Source organism: Triticum urartu, chromosome 5A (assembly GCF_056163025.1).
Source record: "Triticum urartu cultivar PI428250 chromosome 5A, HENAU_Tu73, whole genome shotgun sequence".
In the NCBI taxonomy this organism is placed as follows: Eukaryota; Viridiplantae; Streptophyta; class Magnoliopsida; order Poales; family Poaceae; genus Triticum; species Triticum urartu.
Window position 1 is genome coordinate 560684837 of NC_141877.1, and position 15645 is coordinate 560700481.

A 15645-nucleotide genomic window follows, 5' to 3' on the forward strand; every position below is an offset into this window, starting at 1 on the left:
TATAGATGAAATGAGTTCGAAAACAGACTTCAAATTTAGCACACATACAACAAACTTGATATGGAACTTCCAGGTTTACATATTACAACAACAACCAAATCAAAGAGTACAATAGCAAAGAAACACTAACGAGGACCAAACACAAACAACAAAGACTCTAATTAAACTGATAGATATCTGTATGATGCCTCAAACTGAACCTACTTGGAATAGCTCAATTAATGGTGGTACCAAACGCACGGAGAGATGTCCGAGGGGGGAGACCATGGCAAGCACTGCTCGATCTCGTTGGGGATTGAGTAACTCCACTCGCCGGCGTCGGCGCAGGGATACTCGTTTTGGTGGAGGACACTGTGCGGACCACCAGGGTAGACGTCGTCGAGGAAGTAGATGTAGCCTGGTCAGCCGACGTGTCCCGTGTCGAAGGCCTTGGAGCAGGCCCGGCTGACGAAGAGCACCTGCCCAGTCATCTTGTAGACACCCCAGGACCAGGAGGCCGGCCAGCCCTCCTATTGCCTCTGTATCCTGAAGATCTGGAACCACGACGTGCGTCCTATCAACAGCGAGATGAATCTCCTCACCATCAGCAAATCAGCGCCAAAGGCGGAGAGCAAGAGGTAGCGGGATACTATCTCCACGTGTGCCATGTTCGTCCGGGGATCAAGAATTTCGTTGGCAAGTTGTACAATGGTATGCGTAGACGTCGAAAGTTTGGCCTTATAGCACAGTAGATGTCGAAAGTTTGGCCTTATAGCAGTAGATGTCATCATCTGAGTCGATGGCAAGAACCATCCATGGTCGTATGTCAGGTCATAGGCATTTGGGAGGGGCCGTTATCTCTGCGGGAAGCGACGTCCAGCACTCCATGCCTGGGCGGCAGAAGGCCATGTTTGTCTGGCTGGACGTTATGGCAGTGACCACGTAGGCACCAGAAGACGGGGCGATAGACATGGAGGCTGCGGGGAATATCATGGGGCACCTTATGTCGTCGGAGTTGATGGGGATGCACATACGATTGGGGAGGGTGACGTGCTCGCTGGTGCGGAGGTTGAGCATAGCATGACTGTGGCAGCGATGGGATGATACCATGACCCACCCTCCGGTAGTGGATCCACAAAAACATGCCCCATGGCCCTCGTCGGAGAGGGTCGGGCGCAAATCAACGGAGCCGCGAAAGATCCTGTAGCTGTCGGTCTGGGCAGCGGAGGGCTTGAGGAGCCGTGGCAGTGGGGACGGGTTCTGCAGGGCTACCCGGCACCAGTGCTTGCTGACGGCAGATGCCCGAACTCGGTCCGCGATGCACAATAGTAGGAGGAAGATATGGCCGAGGATATCACAGTGGAGGCCGGATGGAGATCTTATGCCATGACGAGCTGGTCTGCCCTCGCTGACTCAGGAGGTTGCTGAGCTGCAAGCCGAAGGACGAGGTCCAGAGGCCGGTGGGTGCTCCAGCCAATGAGTTTGTGATGGAGCTGCCCTACCGCATGTGCCATGCGTCAAGGCTCCTTTGCAGCATGATTAAGACAACCGCCCTACCCTGCCATTGCAGCACCTAGCTGCTCCGCTCTCCGTCATTCGCTCATGCTTGTCGTTCAATCATCCATTGATCGGTCAACCTACCTAGGACTCTATATCTGTTTATCTTTCTCATTTTTGTTGAACCATGCAAAGGGAGAAGGGACGAAATAAACAGATTAGCCTAGCCATAAACCTGCTAGACAAAGAATCTCAGTTTTTTGTAGCTCCAGCTCCACGGCACCCTCTATCCACCCCGTTCAATATCTCCGAGATTCATGCTTGTGATAGACTATTTTGGGACCATACCAGGTGATTAGCAGTTGTATGCACGCAGGGTAGCTCAGTAGGCTCTGTTTTCTATGTGCACATGTGAGCGTGTTCTCCTCCTGACGTGCATGCATGCACAACACAACCTTTTTCACAAGCGCTCTCTCTTCTCATTTTCTCTTTTTTAAATGCAGTCTTACATGCAAACACAAGCTTCTTGACATGCAGATTTCGTCTTCAGAGCTTTCTTAACTCAGTAAAAACAAAACTTCTCACATGCAGAATTTTCCTTTATTTTCTCTTCTCTCTGCCATTTGAGACTTTGCAAAAATCTGAGACTTGCAAATAATAGATTCCACCTCCGACTCTCTCTCTATCTCTCTTCTCATCCTCGCCTCTCTCATCTAGGATGCATCGTGAGCAGCGCTGGCTTTCTCTGCATGTGACCAGTGACCTGCATGTGGCCAGGTGAGCAGTGAGCTGCATGTGAGAGGACGGGAGTTGTATGTGACAGGATGGGACAGCACCTGCTAATGACACTGTAACCAACAGCTGCGCTGCGCGTGAGGCTTATTTTTGCACCAATCTCAATACAAACCAACAGCCCAGATAAGAGGGACCGTGGAGCACGGCCTACAAAGGAACTTTGCGATCTAAAAAGTTTATGTATGCATTTTTGGTTTACAGTTCCTCTGTTTCTTTGTTGTGGTAATTTTGTTTCTTTACCCACTGTGCAAGGCTGTGCAGTAGCTGGGATTTGTCCAAATGAACTTCTAGGTGAGATGCCTTCGGTTTTGTCTAGTGGTGGACTAGTCGTTTTGGCTGGTAACGGTCCGCGCCAGTGCGTAGCCGTCAAAGCTATTCCACACTCCCCGGGTCATTCTAATGGGCTCTTCTCCATCTATGCGTAAGCCGATGATATTTTCTGAAGTCTCATTCAATTTAGAAAAGTGCAACAATTCAGTGAAAGTGCAACTTACACTTTTTTTATTTAGTTGCATTTTGTAGAAAAGTGCAGGCTACACTTATTTAGTAAAATAAAATGTTTTTCTAAACTGAGTAGTTCTTAAGAAAAATTCTAATCTACTTTGAATCAACAAAAGAACATGATGGCAGATTTGTGTGCTTCTTGCTTGGGCTAGCTGGGCAGATAGTGACGCCAAGGTCCTGCAATTGTGGTGTTTTGGACTGCAGTGTGTCGGTGTCTGCATGATACCCGCGTGTTGTTGTTCGCTCGTTCAGAGCAAGCCTTGCGGTCGTGGTTTTGTGACGGCAGATGTCCTCGTGAAAGGACTTAGTTGTGGAGCCATCACGATGGGTTAGCTTAAAGGGGTTAAAGCGGATAAGGGACGCAAGAGTTATACTGGTTCGGCCCCTTTCGATGAAGGTAAAAGCCTACGTCTAGTTGTGATGGTATTGATTGGGTTTCGATGACCAGGGAGCGAATTCGCTTTGCCTGGCTCTCAAGTTATTGTGTGTTGTCTCTAAACCGCCGCCGGGTCGCCCCTTATATACATATGTCGACACCCGTCGGTTTGCAGAGTCCCGAGGCCGGATCATCAACGTGTCCAGCTCGGTCTCTATTCTTTCTATCTTACAATACAAGTTACATAACAATGTCGGTTTATGTCTTACAGGCCTTAACCCGCCTTTGGGCCTTGGGCCTTCATGAAGCGCCACCATACTTTGTCTTCCTGGGCTTCAAATAAGTAATCATCATAGAGATAACCCAGCCGCTCCTGGCCGGTTTATGTCCAATAGTAATATCCGCAACATTAGGCCCCAGATTGATTTGAACTTGTTCATGTCAATCTTCAACACTTAGAAAAATTCCTCCCTTTGCACCTTCGCATGGATCTTGTAAACCGCCGTGACGTCATCCTCCAGTTTTGTAGTAAACCGTTGTGACGTCATCTGCTCATTAAACCCGAAGATACCCTTTATTAATGAGCATCCAATAATCAAGGCGACAACCTCATTATATATCCATTTTTGGGCTCCTCGATTCCCGCGCCTGTCGCATATCTCTTTGTCCTTATAAATAGGGCGGAGGATCCCCTTCCTTTTCTTTCCGTTGCCTTTCCATCTCTTCTTCCTCCTCGCGACGCCCCTACACCCGAGCGTCATCGCCGTCGTCGAGCTTCGCCTCTGCCTCATCGCCGGCCGCTGCATCAACCTGATTGCACAAGAGAGACGTGGCGCACCTCCGCTGCTTCAACAGCTGCAATAAGTCATTCCCTCTTTCCTCTGTAGATCCACTTAGGGTTCATATAGGTTCATGGCGCACTGCTCTTGTTCTTCGTCAGTCCATAGACAGCAGTCCTCAAGCTTGACGTGTTCCCTGCAGTGGCTATGGCAATCCTTATCTTGGCCATCAAACCAAGCCTTATACACATAAGAACATGATCTGGAGCTTTTGTGAACTGCTTCAGGACCAAACTTTTTTAGGTCTTTTCTTTCTTTTCCTTACTTGTGGTAGATCCAAAATACCAATGTAATTGTATGAAACCTGTTTTTCCTCACTTAGTCATTTTTGCCTCAGATCTGTATCTTCCTTATCTACATAGGCGGTTTATCCTTGTACAAAGTAATCTGATGCCATTAGTCCCCTTGTAAACCGCTCGTCGCTTTATCATTTATAACTGCATCAGCCACCAGTTTAATAATTTTACATGCTTGAATTCCTTTTTCTTAACCTGTTGCGCTTTATGCTATGTCATTCATGAATCGGAAACCGGCAGTAATCTTTTCCAGCTCTTCACTTGCAATGGCCAAACAATTCTATTCCTGTAACTGGGTCCCTTCTCGGGTTACTGAGGAGCAACTGGATGTGTCAAAATTGGCACCTTACCAAAGAAGAGTGAAATCCAGTGGCAAGTTCCCAGTCCAGAAAACCCTCCTACCCCCAGAGATGGCGAAGTAGTAGTGTTTGCTGATCACATGGGCCATGGTTTTAAACCGCCTGGATCCAATTTTTTCCATGATGTACTTGCCAGCTTTCAGATCCACCCTCAAGATATTGGACCCACCTCTGTATCCAATATCTGCAACTTTGAGGTGTTTCGTGAAGCCTATCTTCAAGAAGAACCGATTGTCGAGCTGTTCCGAGATTTCTTCCACTTAAACCGTCGCACTGAATTCGTAGACGGGCCCAATACTGAACTTGGTGGCGTCTCCATTCAGAAAAGGAAGGATGTTAGATTTCCTCACGCCAAACTTCACAGTCACCCAAAGGATTGGAATCGGACTTGGTTGTATTGTAAGGATACCTCTCCCGAAGATGAGAACCCTCTGTCGGGTTACCGTGCTCACCGGCTTACCAACACACATCCACTTCCGCAACGACTAACTGCCAAAGAACGGACCTCGTATGCACCACAACTCAACAAGCTTAGAGCTTTCATGGCCAACGGTTTGACAGGTGTGGACCTTGTTCGTTTCTGGCTATCCTGGAGTATCTTGCCGTTAAGTCGCCGCTCCGGTTTAATGTGCGAGTATACTAGTGACTTAAAAGACTCTCAACATCATATTGACATTCAGCTATCAGATGACGAACTTATTAAGTCTGTCAAGAAAATGTTGAATGAACCGGAAGCTGTCTGTAGTAAGATCGGGCTAAGTCCCTTTTACACACAGAACAAACCGCCCGCTGTAAGAATTGTTTTGCTCCCGCTTTATATCTGATATTTTTGAACTGCACAACTTTTAATACCCTCTGCCCATCTTTTAAACAGGGTGATGACCTGTTCTGGAAAAAGAAACCACAGGAGAAATCGGTTAAGGCTCCTCGTCTTAAAACGAAGGTTGTCAAGAGACCTGCCAAGAGGAAGGCAACTGAACCAATCGGTTTAGATCTTGATGATGACCCTGATGAACCGGGCGTAGAGGTAGAACTTTATTCTCTTGGTTCATTTTTCATGTTTGACGACCTGCCACCCCCAGATCATGTTTTTACTGAACAAGTAGAAGTTGATACCGCAGTGCAAGCTGATAAACCGGCAAGTCCAGTCCGTATTGATGATGGACCGTCTAGTCCGGTTAAGGCTACTGATATTCCACCAACTCCAGTAAAGGCTATTGGAGACAAGGAAGATGAGGTTATCATTACTGGCGTTGGCCACACCTCCCCTGGCCATCCTGTTGCATTACCAAATATAGTGCCAAAGAAGGACGTTCTGCCATGGAGAAAGGCAAATGGAGCACCGATTTATTAAGCTATGCCCACCTTAACGCCCAGGAGCTCCATTCTGGTTTTTTAAACCGCCTGTACACAAACCGTAACTACAAAGCCGGTTTAGTGAACTTGATGAAGGAACATTATGAGATAATTACAAATCATTTTCTCTCTTAAGTCCAATTGTAAGTACCAATTCCAGTAGCCCCCAAGGGCCGATTTATGATAGTAATCGAAAACTGGGACTTCATAATACCGCACCTCTGCATACTTATCTTCCAAGGGTCGGTTGATCCTCTAAAAATGAACCGATACTTTAGCATTGTAATCTTGTAATTTTCGCTTGTGTAGTCCCCAAGGGCCGGTTTATCTTTCCAAGGTGAACCGGGACTTTAACCACTATTACTTTGAACAGATGTACATTAGCCCCCAAGTGCCAAGAATAATGCTTGCATTACACTTGGGACTTGAAATAATTTTCTAGAACGAAGCGAGTAGGCATTAGCCCCCAAGTGCAAAGTGCATAACTTGTTATATGCTTGGTACTTCAAATATATATAGCCCATTGATGATATGTCTTTTCTTTATCGGCTGAGCTGAGCAAAAAGGACGCCCAAACCGCTGATCTTCAAGAGAACATTAAATCTCAGCAAGCGGAGGCTTCTACAGCCAAGGAGGAACTGACCAATGTCTTAACAGCCATGGAGAAGCTGAAGGAAACCTTTAAGAAGGAACATGCAGATTCGGACACACAGAAGGCCGCTTTAGCAAAGAGGGCTGAAGACGCAGAAGTAATAACCCACAAGTATAGGGGATTGCAACAGCTTTCGAGGGTAGAGTATTCAACCCAAATTTATTGATTCGACACAAGGGGAGCCAAATAATGTTCTCAAGTATTAGCAGCTGAGTTGTCAATTCAACCACACCTGGAAACTTAGTATATGCAGCAAAGTGTTTAGTAGCAAAGTAATATGATAGTGGCGGTAGCGGCAACAAAAGTAAAGACAGTAAAAGTAATGTTTTTGGTATTTTGTAGTGATTGTAACAATAGCAGCGGAAAAGTAAATAAGCGAGAACCAGTATATGGAAAACTCATAGGCATCGGATCAGTGATGGATAATTATGCCGGATGCGGTTCATCATGTAACAGTCATAACATAGGGTGACACAGAACTAGCTCCAATTCATCAATGCAATGTAGGCATGTATTCCATATATAGTCATACGTGCTTATGGAAAAGAACTTGCATGACATCTTTTGTCCTACCCTCCCGTGGCAGTGGGGTCCTATTGGAAACTAAGGGATATTGAGGCCTCCTTTTAATACAAAACCGGAACAAAGCATTAGCACATAGTGAATACATGAACTCCTCAAACTATGGTCATCACCGGGAGTGGTCCCGATTATTGTCACTTCGGGGTTGCCGGATCATAACACATAGTAGGTGACTATAGACTTGCAAGATAGGATCAAGAACTCACATATATTCATGAAAACATAATAGATTCAGATCTGAAATCATGGCACTCGGGCCCTAGTGACAAGCATTAAGCATAGCAAAGTCATAGCAACATCAATCTCAGAAGATAATGGATACTAGGGATCAAACCCTAACAAAACTAACTCGATTACATGATAAATCTCATCCAACCCATCACCGTCCAGCAAGCCTACGATGGAATTACTCACGCACGGCGGTGAGCATCATGAAAATGGTGATGGAGTATGGTTGATGATGATGACGGCGACGAATCCCCCTCTCCGGAGCCCCGAACGGACTCTAGATCAGCCCTCCCAAGAGGTTTTAGGGCTTGGCGGCAACTCCGTATCGTAAAACGCGATGATTTCTTCTCTCCTATTTTTTTCTCATCGAAACTCGATATATGGAGGTGGAGTTGGAGTCGGAGAAGGCTATGTTGATTTTGTTTCAACTACATGCGTGAACATGTGCCAAGTCAAGTCACTTAAATCATTCAAAGGAGGATACCACCCCATCATACCACATCATAATCATCGCAATAGCATGTTGGCATACAAGGTAAATCATTATAACTCATAGCTAATCAAGCATGGCACAAGCAACTACGATCTCTAATTGTCATTGCAAACATGTTTATTCATAATAAGCTGAATCAAGAACGATGGGCTCATCATATTTACAAAAACAAAAGAGGTCGAGTTCATACCAGCTTTTCTCATCTCAGTCAGTCCATCATATAACATCATAATTGCCTTTCACTTGCACGACCGAACGGTGTGAATAATAATAAGAGTGTACGTGCATTGGACTAAGCTGGAATCTGCGAGCATTCAATAAACAGGAGAAGACAAGGCAATATGGGCTCTGGGTTAAATCAACAATAATGCATATAAGAGCCACTTCAACAATTTAATCATGGTCTTCTCCTACTGACCCCCAAAGGAAAGAGAAGAAATAAAAACTATTTACACGGGAAAGCTCCCAACAAGCAAAAGAAGAATGGGAAATATTTTTGGGTTTTCTTTTTTTATTACTACTACTACAGCAGAAAAGTAAACTACAACTAATTTTTTTTCTTAACGTTTAACAAACACACAAGAAGAAAGAAGGAAAAAGAAAATAAACTAGCATGGATATTACAGTGAAAGAGTATGAGTACCGACATCTAGTAATGAGTGTGTGTGAGCATAAATGTAATGTCGGTGAGAAATACGTACGCCCCCAAGCTTAGGCTTTTAGCCTAAGTTGGTCTATTGCCAGGGATAGCCTGGAGGATACCCATAGGTGTAGCTGGGGTCGTACTGCGACGAAGAATAGTTGGGATCATACTGTGATGAAGAAGAAGACTCTAACTGCCACTGGCTGACAGTCATCTCTGGATCCCAAGAATAAACATATTGTCATGGAGGCTCATCTTGTGGTTCCTGTTCCGGGGCTGGTGCGGGATTCTTGTAAGCTTGGACGGCAGCCACGTAACGAGGTAGGGTCCTACAAAATTAAACAAAGAAGGAGCAGGCAACGTAATAGTTTCAGGATAATGTTTATCAAAGTATAACTTATATTTGAGCTCTCCATTCTTGTCCTTAACAAGAAAATCATGAGCTATCATGCTCTTATAGTCTAGATAAGCATTAGGCAACAATTTTTCTTCTTTCTCATAATGCCTAATAGCTATGTTAAAGTGTGCAGCAAGGCGAGAAGCATAACTGCCTCCAAAGATGGGGCCTTTAGTATGGTTCAGACTCAACCGCCTAGCAATAATTCCGCCCATACTAACAGTGTTGTCGCGGTATAAACCATGGAACAGAATAATAATATCAGGAACACTAAGGTTCCCACAGTTCCCACGACCAATCAAGCATCGACTAGCAAATAAAGCAAAATAGCGTAACACAGGAAAATGTATGCTAGTGCATCAGAAACCTTCGTGGTTTCTCCCATAGAGATAAGGTTAATAAATGGTTCCAACTCTTTACGAGGTGGTTCCTCTAAGATACCATCAGGAGGTATGTTGCAGACTGCGCAAAATTCAGACAATGGCATTTTCTTCACAACGTCATATAAATGAAACTCTACTAAAGGAGGTGACTCTTTAGGGAAAAAGTAGAAGTTTTGCACAAAAGTATTTGTGAGTAAGAGATATTGTGGATGTTGGTCGCGGACGAAGCCGGTGAGGCCAGCATTCTTAATCAATGAATAGAAATCCTCATAAATCCCGGCCTCTCTCCAGAAATTATCAGAAGGCCATTCACACGGCCGGATCTCCGCGGTACGAGGCAAATTATATTTGGGCCTGTGAGCTTCTTCATTTTGTTTATCCTTTGAGCTTCAGCTCGATGAACCCCTCAAAAGTCTCCTCATTATTTTTATGAAATAATCTGAAATTTTTAGTAACTTCAGACAAAAGTGAACCAACTTCAATAAAACTGATAGTAACTACTCCTACAAGTGCCTAGAGCCTAAATCAAGCATTAGAACTACTTGGAACCATATAAATTTGACATGCAATCTCAAGAACATGGTCACCTATGCAGCGCAAATTTGCAAAGAATAAAGCACTAGAACAAAAACTAATTGGACCAATGGAGGAGTCACATACCAAGGAACAATCTCCCCAAGCAGTTTTGTGAGAGGTGCTTTGAGCAAGGAGATCGAAAATCACAGCAAAAGTGGCTGGAACTCGTGCTTGAGTTGGTTTTTCGGGTTTGTGTGAGACAAAGGAAGAAGATGGGTGTTGGGATAAGTGGAGGAGGGCCACCGTGGGCCCATGAGGCAGGGGGCATGCCCTACAGGGGGGGCACGCCCACCACCCTTGTGGCCAGGTGGGAGCTCCTCCCGCGGTAATTTTTGCATAGTAAATCCTCAAATATTCCCGAAAAAATCATATTAAATTGGCATGTCATTCTGAGGACTTTTATTTTCGGGATATTTTTATATTGCACGGATAAGTCAGGAAACAGACAAAAAAATACTATTTTTACTTTATTTCTACTAATTAACAGAAAAAATAGAGAGGGTACAGAAGGTTGTGCTTCTAGTTTCATCCATCTCATGCTCATCAAAAAGAATCCACTAACAAGGTTGATCAAGTCTTGTTAACAAACTCATTCCGATAATCATGAAACCGGAGAAATTTCAAATAACACTAAGTTACCTCAACGGGGATATGCACATCCCCTATAATAAGTACATCACGTTTCTTTTTGACAGTAGGAAGAGGAAATTCAAAACCTCCAATTATAATCGATGGAATTTTTCCAATGGAGTTGATACTATGAACTTGAAGTTGTTTCCTCGGAAACTATACCGTATGCTCATTACCATTAACATGAAAAGTGACATTGCCTTTGTTGCAATCAATAACAGCCCCGACAGTATTAAGAGAAGGTCTTCCAAGAATAATAGACATACTATCATCCTCGGGAATATCAAGAATAACAAAGTCCGTTAAAATAGTAACGTTTGCAACCACAACAAGCACATCCTCATAAATACCGACAGGTATAGTAGTTGATTTATCAGCCATTTGCAAAGATATTTCAGTAGGTGTCAACTTATTCAAGTCAAGTCTACGATATAAAGAGAGAGGCATAACACTAACACCGGCTCCAAGATCACATAAAGCAGTTTTAATATAATTTCTTTTAATGGAGAAAGGTATAGTAGGTACTCCGGGGTCTCCAAGTTTCTTTGGTATTCCACCCTTAAAAGTATAATTAGCAAGCATGTTGGAAATTTTAGCTTCCGGTATCTTTCTTTTATTAGTAATGATATCCTTCATATATTTAGCATAAGGATTTGTTTTGAGCACATCAGTTAATCGCATACACAAAAATATAGGCCTAATCATTTCAGCAAAGCGCTCAAAATCCTCATCATCCTTTTTCTTGGATGGTTTTGGAGGAAAAGGCATGGGTTTCTAAACCCAAGGTTCCCTTTCTTTACTATGTTTCCTAGCAACAAAGTCTCTTTTATCATAATATTTATTCTTTGATTGTGGGTTATCAAGATCAACAGCAGGTTCAATTTCTACACCATTGTCATTACTAGGTTGAGCATCATCATTAATATTTTCATTAGGTTCATGTTCATTACCAGATTGTGTTTCAGCATCAGACATAGAGATATCATTTGGATTATCAGGTGGTTCAGCAATAGGTTCACTAGAAGTTTGCACAGTTCTATCATTTTTCTTCTTCTTCTTTTTAGAAGAACTATGAACATCAATATTATTTCTTTGAGAATCTTGCTCGATTCTCTTAGGGTGGCCTTCAGGATACAAAGGTTCCTGAGTCATTTTACCAGTTCTAGTAGCCACTCTAATAGCATAATCATTTTTCTTACTATTTATTTCATCAAGCACTTCTTTTTGAGCCTTAAGTACTTGTTCTACTTGAGTGGTAACCATAGAAGCATGTTTGCGAACAAATTTAAGTTCACCTTTAATATTAGCCATATAATCACCCAAGCATCTAATCATATAAGAATTTTCTTTTAATTGTCTACCAAAATAAGCATTGAAGTCGTCTTGCTTAAACATAAAGTTATCAAACTCATCCAAGCACTAACTAGCAATTTTAGTAGGAGGAACTTCAGCTTTATCATATCTATAGAGAGAATTTACCTTTACTACCTATGTCGGGATATCGGGGTCAGGAGGTTCTTCAATAAATAAATAATTGAGATCATAAGTTTCTTCAACAGGCGGTGAATTAAGACCATGTATTTCTTCAACGGGAGGTAAATTCTTAACATCTTCAGCTTTAATACCTTTTTCTTTCATAGATTTCTTTTCCTCTTGCATATCTTCGGGACTGAGGAATAGAACACCTCTCTTCTTCGGAGTTGGTTTAGGAATAGGCTCAGTAATTGGAGCAGGAGCTGGCTCAGGAGGTGCCCAATTATTTTCATTTGTCAACATATTATTCAATAGAATTTCAGCTTCATCCGGTGTTCTTTCCCTGAAAAGAGAACCAGCACAACTATCCAGGTAATCTCTGGAAGCATCGGTTAGTCCATTATAAAAGATATCAAGTATTTCAGGTTTCTTAAGAGGATGATCAGGCAAAGCATTCAGTAACTTGAGAAGCCTCCCCCAAGCTTGTGGGAGACTCTCTTCTTTAATTTGCACAAAGTTGTATATTTCCCTCAAAGCAGCTTGTTTCTTATGAGCAGGGAAATATTTAGCAAAGAAGTAATAAATCATATCCTGGGGACTACGCACACAACTAGGATCAAGAGAGTTAAACCATATCTTAGCATCACCCTTTAATGAGAACGGAAATATTTTGAGTATATAGAAGTAACGCGATCTCTCATCATTAGTGAACAGGGCAGCTATATCATTTAGCTTAGTAAGATGTGCCACAACAGTTTCGGATTCATAGCCATAAAACGGATCAGATTCCACCAAAGTAATTATATCAGGATCAACGTAGAATTCATAATCCTTATCAGGAACACAAATAGGTGAAGTAGCAAAAGCAGGGTCAGGTTTCATTTTATCTCTAAGTGATTCTTTGTTCCATTTAACTAATAACCTATTGAGCTCATATCTATCTTTGCAAGCTAAAATAGCGGCAGAAGATTCCATATCAAAAAGATAGCCCTCAGGAATAACAGGCATATTTTCATCATCACTTTCATCATCGTATTCAGATTCAATACTTTCTTTTTCTCTAGCCCTAGAAATTTGTTCATCAAGAAATTCACTAAGGGGCACAGTAGTAGCAGGCATAGAAGCAGTTTCATCATAAGTATCATGCATAGCAAAAGTGGCATCATCAATAACATGCGACATATCGGAACGAATAGCAGAAGCAGGTTTAGGTGTCGCTAGCTTACTCATAACAGAAGGTGAATCAAGTGCAGAGCTAGATGGCAGTTCCTTAACTCCCATCGTAGTTGAGGGATAAATTGTTGTCTTAGCGTCTTTCAAGTTCTTCATAGTGTCCAGCAGATATAAATCCCGAGTGACTCAAAGAATAGAGCTATGCTCCCCGGCAACGGCGCCAGAAATTAGTCTTGATGACCCACAAGTATAGGGGATCGCAACAGCTTTCGAGGGTAGAGTATTCAACCCAAATTTATTGATTCGACACAAGGGGAGCCAAAGAATATTCTCAAGTATTAGCAGCTGAGTTGTCAATTCAACCACACCTGGAAACTTAGTATCTGCAGCAAAGTGTTTAGTAGCAAAGTAATATGATAGTGGCGGTAGCGGCAACAAAAGTAAAGACGGCAAAAGTAATGTTTTTGGTATTTTATAGTGATTGTAACAGTAGCAGCGGGAAAGTAAATAAGCGAGAACCAGTATATGGAAAACTCGTAGGCACCGGATCAGTGATGGATAATTATGCCGGATGCGGTTCATCATGTAACAGTCATAACATAGGGTGACACAGAACTAGCTCCAATTCATCAATGTAATGTAGACATGTATTCCGTATATAGTCATACGTGCTTATGGAAAAGAACTTGCATGACATCTTTTGTCCTACCCTCCCGTGGCAGCGGGGTCCTATTGGAAACTAAGGGATATTAAGGCTTCCTTTTAATAGAGAATCAGAACAAAGCATTAGCACATAGTGAATACATGAACTCCTCAAACTATGGTCATCACCGGGAGTGGTCCCGATTATTGTCACTTCGGGGTTGTCGGATCATAACACATAGTAGGTGACTATAGACTTGCAAGATAGGATCAAGAACTCACATATATTCATGAAAACATAATAGGTTCAGATCTGAAATCATGGCACTCGGGCCCTAGTGACAAGCATTAAGCATAGCAAAGTCATAGCAACATCAATCTCAGAACATAGTGGATAATAGGGATCAAACCCTAACAAAACTAACTCGATTACATGATAAATCTCATCCAACCCATCACCGTCCAGCAAGCCTATGATGGAATTACTCACGCATGGCGGTGAGCATCATAAAATTGGTGATGGAGGATGGTTGATGATGACGACGGCGACGAATCCCCCTCTCCGGAGCCCCGAACGGACTCCGGATCAGCCCTCCCGAGAGGTTTTAGGGCTTGACGGCGGCTTCGTATCGTAAAACGCAATGATTTCTTCTCCCTGATTTTTTTCTCTCCGAAAGCAAATATATAGAGTTGGGGTTGGCATCGGAGGGCATCCATGGGGCCCACGAGGTAGGGGGCGCGCCCTACAGGAGGGGCGCCCCCCACCCTCGTGGACAGGGTGTGGGCCCCCTGGTCTTCATCTTTGGCGAGGATTTTTTATTATTTTTTCTAAGATGTTCCATGGAGTTTCAGGTCATTCCGAGAGTATTTGTTTTCTGCACATAAAACGACACCATGGCAATTCTGCTGAAAATTGCATCAGTCCGGGTTAGTAACATTCAAATCATACAAGTTAGAGTCCGAAACAAGGGCAAAAGTGTTTAGAAAAGTAAATACGACGGAGACGTATTGTAACATCCCAAATTTTCAATTTGGAATGTTATATATTAGATCATCATGCATATCATATTTTATTTTGCATTTTGGTTGATCCTAGAAATTCTACGCAACTCAATGACCCATGGAGAGAGTTGGGGATTTCGTTATTTTCATATTTGAGTTTTCTCAAATTTTGAGAATAGGATCATTTGATTTTATTTATTTTATTATCAATTATTTCTATTACAAAAATATGAGAGAGGGAATAAAATGACTTTCCCAAAATAAAGAAATATTGAGGATTTAATAATATAATCAAATAAGATTTTATTTCGGAGTTTTTCGGTGTTTTATTTGAATTTAGGAAAAAAGTGCGTTTTTCAAAATTGCATTTAGGTCCCAAATAAATGTTCACCTTGTGCAGCTTGATTTTAGAAGCCCGTGAAAATTTATTTCGAAACTTTTGGAGTCCGTTTAGTATTTCTTTTTATTTTTCTTCCAAGCGGAATTAAAAAATGAACCGACCTACGGGCCGTGTCCGACTAGGACTCCGGCCCGAGGGGGGGCCTTTATAAGCCGGGGCAGCCCACCCCGAGGGAAACCCTAGCCAGCCCCAGCCCAGTCGCCGTCCCGCCCTAGCCGCCGCCGCCGCCGGATCCCGCCGCTGAGGTTCGTCGCGCCTCGTTTTCCGTGCCGTCGTAAAAAAAGAGAGAGAAAAAAATTTGGAGTTCGTCGTTTTTCTTTTTCTCGGATTAAATCCGTGATTTTTCTGATCACGATTCCTGATCCGATTT

The 15645-nt window shown here is 42.9% G+C and overlaps 1 pseudogene; it reads right to left on the minus strand.

Moving 5' to 3' along the window:
* Nucleotides 1-218: 218 nt before the first annotated feature.
* Nucleotides 219-15645, minus strand: part of LOC125531426 (uncharacterized) — a 40493-nt pseudogene continuing 25066 nt past the window's right edge.